We start from the raw sequence: 12,801 nt of genomic DNA on the forward strand, positions 1-12,801 counted from the left end.
AAAGCGCTGAACTCGATTGTAATTATGACAAAGTGCAAATTAAGCTTGACACACAGTTTTGAGTACCCAAAATGCTTGGGAATTGATATCTAATCCCCAGGTGTGCCAATATGTGTTCCCACCTCAATAAGATATGTGAAAAAATACAGGTTCTTCTTTTCCCTTTTGATGCAGATATGCAAGCAGCATACCAGTTGTTTGGGATGCTTAAATAGGAACACCTTCCTGCAGAAACCAATTTTCCGCCTGTGGCTGACCATATGACTCTAGGCCTACAGTATTAAGCACTCAAAAGAAACAATGGCCTTATTTCCCTAGACCCCAAGTGAATTCATTTGCGTAGTCGACAATCCCAGAAGATAGGTGCATTGATCTTTTTATATGTGCCTTTGCAGGGTGGCCTTCCCGCAGCTGGCCAGATAACGCTGGCCAAATGGAGGTCAGACTGACAGATTGAGATACCAGATGAGCGGTGAGAACCATTAGGCGTACTTGCTTGGAATATTTTGTTTTCTACTAAACTGTGTATGAGACATTATAGCTCCGTACAGATACTACACTCTAAGACTCGACTAGATTTGATTATTTTCCTAAATGGAAGCATTTAGGCCTAATGGCTTTATGAATTTAGCACGGTCATGTGAACCAGTACACATCTACAGGGTTGAGGTAACTGGTAAATTGAGTGAGATGGTTTGCTTGCAATTCCCGGGATGTCCTTGGGGGCTGTACGTTGATGATTTTAAACTTAACTGTAAATGTATACACTTGGCTGTGACCGTAGCTAAACACAGAGTAGCCAAAACCTGGGTGTGTTAAGAGTCCACCCAAGGCTAAAGAATGGTTTATGGAAGTTACTTATATAACCCAAGTGCAACTGACTTCTTTAATATCTATAACCTGGGTAGGAATTGGGTTGGAACAAGCTTGAGTGCTGCTCCTTCCCTGGGGGCTAACCCAGGAATCTCCTGTTCTGAAGCCAAGTTCTCGCACTGCACAGCAAGGAGCAGACTGCTTCCCAGCGACTTGTAAGACTACCAACGGGGGAATACTTGGCAGACGAGTACACCAAGTAAACGGGGCTGACCCGCTGAGACTCTTGTGTTCCATCAAAAGGAGACATGACACCCTTAAACGGCCTGAGTCACTGTCAAAGGGAAGGGAAGCCGGCCCGTTTGAAGTGTCTGGAACTTTATCTTAGGAACACCTATACTCGTTAGGATCTTGTCTTTGTAGAACTGTATGGTAGAATTTTCACAGTGGAACTTGTTGGTTTTGACACGTTTTTGTAACTTTTACATTTGAGCTGTGAAGAGAGCTGTGAATGAACAGCTGAGAGACCATTCCCCTAGTTTTCTTTCTATTGCATTTAGTGTGTGAGGGACAGATTAGATTTTGACCGTGGACGGAACACTTCATTTGGCCATCCTGACACAGATTGTTTCATTAGTGAGTTTTGTTAAGGTAATGAAACCCCTCTCAGTGTTAGGTCTAGTGGGGCATTTTTCAAACCCCTTTCATTAATTAAATACTTGTATTTGGGCACCTGTGTCAGTCTCCTATGCCTCAACCCTCACAACTGTTAGTAGGTTTTGGAGATACATTTTCGTGGCTTGGGCATCCATAAGTGGGCCAGGAGTTGGGGTGGCGTTTATCTGAGTCACAGTGGCCACTTCATGCTTCTTCGCCTCGTCTTCAGTCGCCTTCATTGCCAGAACGTTGCCAGACTTGACAGTCTTGTAGTGCTTGGTCGTGTTGAGCTGCTTATGACGTGCCCCTTGAAAGTAGGACAGTGTAATAGTGGTTCAAAGATGGAGGCTAGCAGGACTGTCCTTGGTGCATCTGCGTTGCTGCATGGTCTTTAGGGTTTCCTGATCTGATGCAGTGCCAGGGTCCACCTGGCATGAGGTTGGTAGGAGTAGAGGTAGGATACCACTGTGGTGCTTGAAAATAATTACAGAGAATGAAGGTTTAGTTGGTTCAGGAGGGATGTGAGTGTAGAAGCCCCTCTGTCAGAGGCCTTCCCATGATGTGCCTCTCTCCACCTACCTCCCTCTCATACCTCCAGTTTAGAGTTGTGTGATTTCTGGAGGGGAGCAGGGCTACTGGCACTGCATGGAGAGCTCTCTCACCACGAGAAGCATCCTTGAGCGCCTGCTTGTCCAAAGGAGACATGCAGCATGCCAAGCCCAGGAGCAGTGTGGGCCAGTCAGGTTGTAGTGTACCCCTTCACTGGGACCCGCAACCCCCCTAGCACATCAGTCCCCCAGTAGGAGACCTGCAGTCAAAGCCATCAAAGAGCCACTGTGGCTCCAGCAGCCTACTCCATGCCGCAGGTGGGCTGTCCCAGAGCGGTTCTCTTCATGAGTGTGGTGCTGGAGAAACCATTTTGAGTGTCCGCCGCAGTGGCCTGGAGCTTGGTCAAATGGCGTGCACCAGGCCGCACCACCGCTCCAGTTTTAATATAGCACATTCCTTGGAGGCGCATGCACCTCTAATACAGACTTTGGTTGATTGCAGTGTTTCAGATTGATTGCGGTGCCCAGAGGGGGACCACAGCCATGAAGAAAGTGGTAAAACTTACATAAACCACTGAAACCCGTTGGTCCAAGAATAGGGTTCCTGTGGCCTCCTAAGTACCGAGGAGCCCACACTAGAGGAAGCTCAGTGCACAGCAAATGGTGCACATATTTCCTCAACCATGGAGCCTTGCTTTTAGTTTCATTTTTTAACATTCTGATAGTCGCTAAACAGGGTTACTAAAACCAATTACGAGAATCTTGTATGACTTCCAACACCTGTCGGGCATGGCCAACCTGTGCCTCTAAGGTGATTTTAAAACTACATAATTAGTTTAATACCACCATTTTATAAATTATAGTTAGAACGCCTCTGGAGTGTGCAGGATAACCGAGTGCTCCTGTGCACTCCCCAGCATCTGGAAATCTGTTCATGTGCCAAATTATTAACCTGTGTTTCTTGTAAAAGAATAATGTCTGCCTTGTGCCATTGCAGATGTGCTATGACCTTACAGGTTTTGGCCAGGTTGTTCAGTCTACGAAGGTTTCAGATTATGAACCTAATTGCACCTGTGACCTTATGTCCTACATAGCACATCCTGCGGTGAAGTAACACTGTAACTGGTTAGTAGTCCACTTTTCCTCTGCATCTGTTGGGTCTGCTGACGCTGGTTCGTGCATCAAGCATTCTGACTGGCTAACTTTATCCCTTGGTCCCACTCCCTCCCCTCCCAAGCTGGCATTCCCATTTAACCAGAGACATACTCCATTAAATTCCTCCAGGTGCCGCATCAGCCACCGAGAGACCTCAAGCATGCATGCAATATTGGGATAAAGGTGTCAGGGTAGCCCCTAAAGTAACATTGTCCTGTCTGATGCTTGGCATTTCACCAATGGGGCGACTGAGTCTTTACGTTAGCTTTACAAAAGTCCATCATACTCTGCCAGAGAAGTAAAGAAGCGTCATTGAATGTTTTAAATTATTTTCAGATTGGCAGGAAATAGCAATGGCGTATTGTATCTTCCTAGCTCTGAGGAATTTCCAGAAGTCAGTGAAAGTTCATCTCATAGCTTGCACTTTTGGACTATAAAGAAGGTAGATCTGTATTGATGCCAATTGATAGTGGAGCATACATTTTTGCCTCTCCACATTAAGGATCAGGTTTCTATCTCTATAGTTAAAGATTCTTGCCATTATTGGTCTTGTGGCAGGACTGTGACTTGGCGCAGGCCCAGAGACCGGTGTATTTGCAGAACTTGAAAATGCAGGGTCCCCAAGTAGTGTCAGTAGTTTTTTTTCCAGGAACAGCGCCAGCTGTCCTCTCAGGTCTTCTCCGGCAGAACAAGGATCCAGATGTTGTTTTGCCAGAACCTATTTTCTAGGTCATCATTCTTTCTTTGGACCACCTTTAATTGCACTCTCAGGGCTGAGATGATGCTTTCCAACTTCTCTGATGTTGAGATGCACTGTTCCACCTCGATTACTCTCATGCATAACTTGAATATTGGAGTTCGATGCCTCAACTTTCACCTTAAGATTCTCAAGTTCGCTGTTAATTGCTCTCATGCTCTCTTGTATACTGTTGCAATCAAATCCACTTGTGGCTGAAAATTTGCAGATACCTCAGACACTTCCTCCTCCTTTTCGCCCGCCTATCACCAGAAAAGGATTTATTAGCAAAATTATCAAATTGTGCCTGTTTTTCAGCCGACCCCGTCTTACCCACAATCGCCCATCATCACTTCCGGGGAGACTTTTGGTGGAGTCTCTCCGCAGGTGCATGGATGGTGACCCCTGTTTTGTACAGTGGAGGTATCTGCTTGTGTGGCTCTCACTTGCTGTTCAGTGTTGTCTGCAGTCTGATCAGTCCTGGGTGGAGGATGCTTTTTCCCAGCACCCTACTTACTCCAGTGCTCTGCCATCCCCTTAGTGCTGCAGCGCACTGTTGGAGCTGCCCGTTCCAGCACTGGCTTCTCTCTCGCACATACTGACTTCTCAGCCCAGGCAACAGCCGCTGGAGCCACCCAAGCTCTCCCCAAGTGATAGAGCCGCACCACTGCAGGTGAGTGCGGGCACTGTTGCTGATGAGTCTCTGAGTGAATCTCCCTGGGTAGGTCTTTTCCTCGTCCTCCATCGCTGCGATCCTCAGTTTATGCAAGTCCTCCCAGCAAGCCTCCATGTAGTATTCTCCGGGTACAGGGAGTGCTTCTGTGTCAGAACTCCGGTCACGCTCGCTCCACAGTGGGCCTGCAATCCTCCTCGGCTTCACCTGTGCCTACTCTTCGGTTCCCGCTTCCCCATGTTAACATGACACCGTCTGGACCAGAGCGCCTCACAGCTTCACACTCCATGATTGCTCAATGCGGGGGCGCTGCTTTCTGAAGGGCCTCAGCGCTGCCTCGTGAGAGGCACCCATCGGAGGTCCACCAGCCAGGAATTCTCTGTCCCCAGGTCTCCTGTCGCAGTTCTACAGGTGTCTCCTGCGATGATGGGTGCCCATGAAGGATATTAAACCAGGGTGTACTCAGTGGGCACCAGAGCTCTCTTAAAGTGCGGCCCTTTTGTAGGCAGCACCATAGCCCCTCCTAACTAAGGACTTATTTAACTGTACTTGCATCAGAATCTATGCCTGCTTGTTGTAAATGTTTTCTATTCCTCATAGGGCACCGAATGTTGTTTACTCGTCTTATTCATCGTCACACCTGAAAACACAAAGTACTATTTTTCTTCCCTTTCCACAGTACAGAGCCCTCTCGCCTCGGACTCTACTACCTCCTACCTATCTCAAAAGCAAGTCCGAGGCTCTGTAGCTTGCTTTCCCACATAGATAGAAACCACGTGCCTCTTTATTCTAACATGTAAATGTAATTGGTTATTTATAACGCGCTTAATACCCAGAGGTTTCTAAGCACGGACATGGGGATCGAACCTGTGTTGCACCGTGGCGTGCTCGTGTTACTTCCCAGGTGAGCGTGTTGCCCCTGAGATATGCTCCCGAGACTCTGGAACCTGCTGGTTCCTCTGAGTGGCTGATAGGGATGGAGCAGCATCTGCTAGATGTTTCTTATTCTGAAATGTGACTGACCAGCGCCCTCGAAGGCACTCGCCTTTTAGGAAGTGTATCAGTGTTACCAGGGGATAGAGGGCAGGAAAATGAGAACTTGGAAAGTTTATAACAATGGGACACGTGGATAAAATAACGTGAAACTTTCCAATATAAATATACACTGTGCTCTGAATTTTGTAGGACATTTCTGTGGTCCATACAGAATGTTCTCTTGCCTTCTCTCGGTGTCACCATCCCTTTATTATTCCACTTGCTTTTCGTAGAAGGCTGAAGCCAGGAGATTCATGACCCTGGCCTCTGCCAGCCCAAGTGGCTACCAGACTCACACTAATGCATCTTCAGCCATCCCAGGGCTCTGCCAGGGGAGGTCACATTGGGAAGGGGCAGGGAGTGATGAGTGGTTTATTCTTGCCACTTCCCCTTTACTTCCTGGAGAGAGATTATAAGACACATGAATACTTAGAAGTGTGTGCTTCTCCATCAGATTGAGTTAAACCCAACCTTATCTGCCATTGCTATGCTGCCTGTTCCTCTTTGACTTATGACAATGAAAGTTCCTTTATCTTTAAGAAGACAATAACGCTTTGTTTCAGACCATTGGCTGAGTATAGTCTACTAAAAACAAGTTATTTAGGTCTATTAAGAAATAAAACAACAGATGACTTTGCATCGAACCTAATATAGCACAGGCGGAATAAAACTGTGTGAAATCCTAAATGACGCTGCTAGAACACTACCTTTTACTAGTGCCAAGCAAAAAAGGGGAGGATATGTCATGCCTGAAGAAATGCCCCAAGTAAAGACGAAATAAATGTCTGCGACAGAAGTGAAAGGGATGGATGTCCCATTTCTAAAATTCACACGCCACTCTTTTGTTAATTTTATTAACATTATTGTTTTTAGTTATTTTACAAACTTTCCACATATATTACATTTAATGCATGTTAACATTAATCAAATCAATTTGGGTATCAAATCATTTCAAGTTATGCAGTTTTGAATATACGTGAGAAATATACAAAAACATACTTTTAGACTTAACAAACAAATGTCCTAAAACCCTCTTAAAAACTTCTAAACATTTCAAAACATTCTCTAAAAATGCTCATTACAACTTCCAAGCAGCCTCATTATAAAGTGCTCCATACTTCCCCGCTAGTATTCAAATTTTGATGACATTTCACCTCAGTAAAATCTTTGCTTCAAGCCATGTATGGTAAATGCGAGGTGCAGTTATTTATTTTCACTATTCACCCTCCTTGATGCTATCCCAGTGGGCCACACATTTTCCTGGTAGGTTCGTATACAGTTTTCCCAACTTCCTACACTGCGTCAGAACATGCATTGCATTTTCAAGTTTCGTAGTTATTTTGCAAATACGACAGTATCTATCCACTGTGGGAAGATGCAGCTCGAGCCCCAACACCGTCAATACAGGCAATCTCTTTATATGTAGAACTTGTAGAAGCAATACAAATCTGCAAAATGCAAGGAGGGACATCATAGCAGGTAGTATCTAGGTTTCCTCCTGTTGTGTGTGACAGCCATAATGTCCCTGCAGCATTTCAGTTTAGTAATGTGATCGTAATTCAAAACCCAGTCCCAGGCAAAAAGTCTTTTTTCAAAGTTCACCTTTTGCGCATAGTACTCATTATCCCAATCTGGGCTCCATCCAGTCAGTCTGTTCAAAAGTATGTGTGACTAGTCCAAGGTAGAAGTCACCATCTCCTTTGTTAGCAGTTTCCCCCAACATTTCCAACAGTGGGCATTTAGGACCAGCTTTGGATTTAATATACAACAAAAATCTCCTCTTCAAAGAAAGGGATGGAAGAGATATGAAGCCTAATTATAATCGAAGCAGCTAAATAGACACAGACGGAGCCACTCCCAAAACTTTCCTCCAGAATTTTCCTTCGATCGCTTTTAGCCAGTTATAATCCTTCATCGCTAGGGCATCTGTGCCATACAGCATGGCGGGACAAAAGCATTGCTTATACAACATCAGTATCGCTGCTAGACTGTGTCCAGACGTCTGCCCGGCGAATCTGTTAACAAGCGCAGTTTATGATACAACCTGCCTTCGCTTGACATCTGTAAACTCCTCCTAACCGTGTTTAGTAGTTAGCTTGACGCTGAGATATCTTAAACTGTCAACATATTCAATCTTCTTTCCCAATATAACCAATTCAGGTTTCATGACCTTATGGTTGGATAACTGCATCCTTTTAGTTTTTTCGAAATTGATGTTGAGTGCATTTATACTGGCATAATTATTAAGTTCTTTCAAAGTTTTCATTCCTGAGAAAGTGTGATCAACAATTACTAGATCATCAGTGTATGATATGTATGTGATCTTTGAATCTACTATCCTGGGAGGACAATTTTGTATTTTACTTAGGGCCTAATTCACAGAGGCGTTTCATAATGGCAAACCCCCATTGGAAAATGCTCTGTGAATCAGGGCCTTAGTGTTTTTGGGAGATCAGAAAAAAAGATGTTGAACAGCAGGGGGGCAAGAACACAACCTTGCTTCACACCCTTACTAGTTGGAATAGGTACTGTTATAGCCCCTCTGCTGTCCAATCTAACCTGTACATTAGTTTCCTCATAAAGACTTCTCACTGCCCTCAACAAGTTTTTAGGACAGCCGAATTCCTCCATTTTGGCCCGAAGCCTATTTCTATCGACTGTCGAAAGAGACTCGAAAGTCAACGAAGTACACCTATAGAGTAGGTCTGCCTCTCATTCTAGCCTGGACAATGAGCTCATCCATCAGCCTCAGATTATGGACTGTTCTTGATCCTTGTCTGAATTCTGTTGGGAGTATGTCAAATAAATTGACAGATTCCGTCTAATTCTGAAGCTCTTCTAATATTAAAGTGGCATAGATTGTTCCTGTTGTGTCGAGCATCGACAGGAGCCTGTAATTGACAGGATCAGTCCTGTTCCCTTTTTTAAATATTGGAATAAGGAATTATCTCTTTCAGGATGCTGTTGCCCGGGATCGGGCTGGAAAATAATTGCGCGCACACACACACAGAGGATTTGGTCAGCAACCTTCTTTTATTACAGCTTCAACTTAACTGGCGCCAAGCGTGCCTTTCCCAAAAAACCCTTTCCCTGAACGTGCATGATGACACCTGCCTCTTTGTGGGCAGGGCTATCATTAACCCTTCAGTGGCGGTCAACACCACCCCCGGACAAAATGTCCAAACGTCCTCTTAGCATTCTTCGACCAGTTGTGTGGGTCTCCTAATGACTCACTGCGGTCCCTCGTGGCGTTCCTCTGTTTCTCCACCATTTTGAGCATCAGATGCTGTTCTGTTGGCATCTTCGTTTGGCAGAATCCACTAGTCGGCCTCCCTGGATCCGACAACATAGGATACCTCTTCCATAAGAATCTCCCGTCCTGATGAAGGCCTACACCACCATAGCTCACCAAGCTAATCTTGAAAATGGCCGAAACACTGTTGTTTTGACATGTTTGTTTATGTTGTTTCAACTCTAGATTGTTCCCAACCCATTGTGCTGATCACCCGACTATTACTTCACTAAGTTCTCTAGTTTCCTTCCCAAGGAATCCATATAGAATGTACAAGCAAAAGAAACTAATATGTCAAATATTTGTCATTTTATCAATGTAACTTAGGTACTAGGCCTTGTATGTTTAACATTGAATATCCTATGCTCTATAAATTGAAGTGTATACCACTTAGTGCACATGAATTAAATCTGAACTGCAGTAGACAGACTACTCCGGAATTCTGTGTCCATCAATTCTGTTGAGACTCATTCAGGATTCAGTTACTCTATTTTCAGCATTGAGACCTTTATGACCTTGCTCATTTGTGTTCTTTGTTATAACTGTACCTACCTGGGCAGAGCAAGGCATTAACCAGGTGCCCCTTTACAAAAATTGTGTTTGAACTGTTGGCAGTTCCTGGTGATGGCCTTGATCTGATCTTGGGCTGTCACCATTGTTCCTTTTATCGCTGTGATTCTCATTGGGCTCGGAGCATATCGAGAGTCCGTCTTTCGTACCATGGGCTGTTGTACCAGCTTCTCATCTCCGATCTGGAAGTCTTTTGGCGTTGCCTTCCGCCTTTTGTCGGTGTCCTGCTTCGCTATCCGTTTTCCTTCAGCGTCTTGCTGCAGTATTTCCACATATGGGTTCGCTGTCGCTGATGGGTTTCGTGGTACGCGTGTGCGTACTTCGTACCGGACCATGAGTTCAGCGGGCGTTTTGTTCGTGGCTTTGTGGGGCGTGTTTCAATAATCTCTAAGGAGTCGGCATATTGCTTGATGTGGGTTGACTGCTTCTATTCGGGCCCTTTGAATTGTCTTCTTTATTGATGCCATGAATCGTTACGTCATTCCATTTGCTTGCGGGTGTCGAGGTGTAATCTTCAGGTGTTTGAAACCTAAATGGTTTGCTAATGCTGCGAATTCATATCCACAGAAAGGTGGTCCATTGTCCGACTTAATCACTCTGGGAATTCCCCATTCGCTCAGGACTTCCTCTAGTACTGCGGCCACTTGGGGAAATGCTGTAGTGGCTACTTTCTTCACTATGGGGAATCGTGAGTGTTTGTCTATCAGGAGTAGGAAATATTCGCCTGACTCTGATGGTCCATAAAAGTCTATGGCCACTCTTTCCCACGGGTGTTCTGGTATTTGTCTGTGTTTTAGAGGGGCCGGAGGTTCAGCTGGGGATGTGCACTGACAGACATGGCAGTTTCTGACCCATGCGTCTAGGAATGGGAACGAGACGTGACATCTCAGTTGTTTCTTTGTATTTTCGGCTCCTCTGTGACCTTCATGTGCGGTGCAGATGACATGTTTCCTCAGAGCAGCCGGGGTTACGATGCAGCATCCTCTGAGCAGGATATTGTGGTCTTTTACTGCTAGTTCATTGTGTAGTCTCGCTAGTCTCTCAACTCTCAATTTCTTCTCTGCACACCCCTGGGTGGGCCAACATTGCTCATCGGTGGTCTCTCCAATTGTTGGCTGACGTCAAGCTGATGGCGAGGGCGATAGTGGGGTCCGCTGCCGATGCTGCAGCGACTGTTTCTATCGCAAGCACAGGTGGTAGCGAGATCAGCGTCACGTAGTTGACATATGCAACGTCCCCTCTCCTTGTTAGTGTAGTGGGGCACCTACTGGGTGTCGTGACAGGTAGTCGGCAGGGTTCAGCTCACCCCCAGGTCGATGAATGGTATTGTAGCCATATTCTTGCAGGCGAATGCCCCAGCGTTCTATTCTTGGAGGCATTTTGGTGTGTGGATTGCCAAACAGAGACAGTAGTGCTTGGTGATCTGTTATTAGGGTAAATCTTTTACCGATTAGAAAGTTGTGAAAATGTTCACATGCTCAGACTGCGGCTAGGCTCTCCTTTTCTGCCTGGGAGTATGCTGTTTCTGGGGTAGATAACGCCCCGCTTACCTATGCAACCACGTTCCTGGGGTTGACATCTGTTCTGTTCACAGTCCAGTTTGTCTGTGCTAAGAGCGCACCTAGACCAACTGGACTTTTGTCTACTATCACTTCCGTGTGCCAGGTCGGGTTGAAATATGCTATACGATGTGCCTCAGTGAGTGCTTTCCTTATGTCGTTGAAAGCGCTTTGGCATCTTGGAGTCCAGTCAAAAATCGCCTCCTTCTGTAGGAGCTTCCTGAGTGGTTCTGTGAGGGATGCATAGTTTGGGATATACCTGGCGCAGTAGCCGGCCATTCCCAGGAAGAAGCGGACATCGGCAACCTGTTGTGGTACTTTGAGGTTCGTGATGCTGTCCACTTTCTCAGGGTCAGGCATCATTCCTTCACTTGAAAAGATGTGTCCAAAAAATGTGAGCTTTGCCTTGCTGAAACGGCATTTTTCAATGTTAGGCGTGAGGCCAGCGGCTTGTATTGCGTCACAACTGGCAAACAGGGCGGTGTCATGATATTCTTTTGACGAGCCAAAAATAAGAATGTCGTTGCTGTAGTTTAGGCCTGATGATTTGTCGTACCATTTCCTGAAAGATTTCAGCAGCTGAGGAGATGCCAAAATTTAGTCTGCGATATCTGAATAACCCGTCATGGGTTGCAAAGGTTGTGATTGCTCTGGAGTCGGGGTGCAATTCCAGTTGGTGGTAGCCCTGTTTTAGATCGATTTTTGAGAACATGCGGGCATTGTTCAGTTGCACAATCATGTCTTCGATGCATGGGCCTGCGTGTCTTTCACGCTGGATGGCAGTGCTCGCTACCCTCATCTCCACGCACAGGCATAATCTTCCCCCTCTTTGGGCACTACGCCAGGGGGGACACCCATGGAGTTGGTCCTGTTGCCGGTTCGATGATGCCATCAGCGAGTAGTTGTGAAGTTTGCATGATACTGCCTCTTGGAGGTGAAAATCGACTCTCCGCGGGTGTTGTGGAACGGGTCTCACTCTGGGGTCTATGTGCAGTTTGATTTGGGACCTTTGAATTTCCCAAGACCAGTGCATATGTTTGGGAACTTTAGTGCTACGTTTGTCTTTGAGACTAGGGTAGATGGTTGCTCGTGGACTACTGTTCTGATCTGTTTGTTCGGCTCTTGGCGGATCGTGGTTCAGGTGATTGTGTCTCCAGCTCCGACGTGGATCTCGATCAGGCCTAGGCGAGAGGTGGTGTGATAACTAAGCAGGCATCTCCCTTTTGTGAGGGATCTAATCACATGAATGGTGGTGTCCACTTGACGTCCGTTTCGGAGGAGACTGCGCACAAAGTTTCCAATTGTCTGAAGGGGTGTGGCTGCATGCCATTGGAAGATTCCGGAGCGCGAAGGTGCAAGTATTGGTGGACTCGGGATTCTCATATAGTCTTGTTCACCCATAATGTTCACGGAATATTCATGGAATTCATGGAAGTGGAAAAGGCTGTTCTCCATTTTGACTGGTATTTTCGGGGCTTCCCTGGCCTCTTCATTGTCAAGCACAAGGTTGACACATTCGTCTGGATTGTGAGGGTCGTATTGCGCATAGTACGCGGATGCTGGTGCATCATAGTAGTACGTTTCCTCACCACACCCTTCTGGAGGGTTGTCGTATTCATCTGTTAGATGTTGCGTCTATCCTGTGTAGTCGGGTGCATGAGCAAATTCATGATCTTGGTACTCGTCAACAGCTCTTACATATCGCCTTTGGTTTTGTTGATAGTATCTTTGTGATCCATATTGGGGACGCATCTGGAGGAGAG

General features: G+C 45.9%; 1 protein-coding gene across 2 annotated transcripts in view; it reads right to left on the reverse strand.

The window, feature by feature from the left end:
• Positions 1 to 12,801, reverse strand: part of BTK (Bruton tyrosine kinase) — an 805,015-nt gene that overhangs the window by 674,696 nt on the left and 117,518 nt on the right. The gene's annotated exons all lie outside the window — the stretch shown is intronic.

Source organism: Ambystoma mexicanum, chromosome 5p, assembly GCF_040938575.1.
Source record: "Ambystoma mexicanum isolate Mex_15411 chromosome 5p, UKY_AmexF1_1, whole genome shotgun sequence".
In the NCBI taxonomy this organism is placed as follows: Eukaryota; Metazoa; Chordata; class Amphibia; order Caudata; family Ambystomatidae; genus Ambystoma; species Ambystoma mexicanum.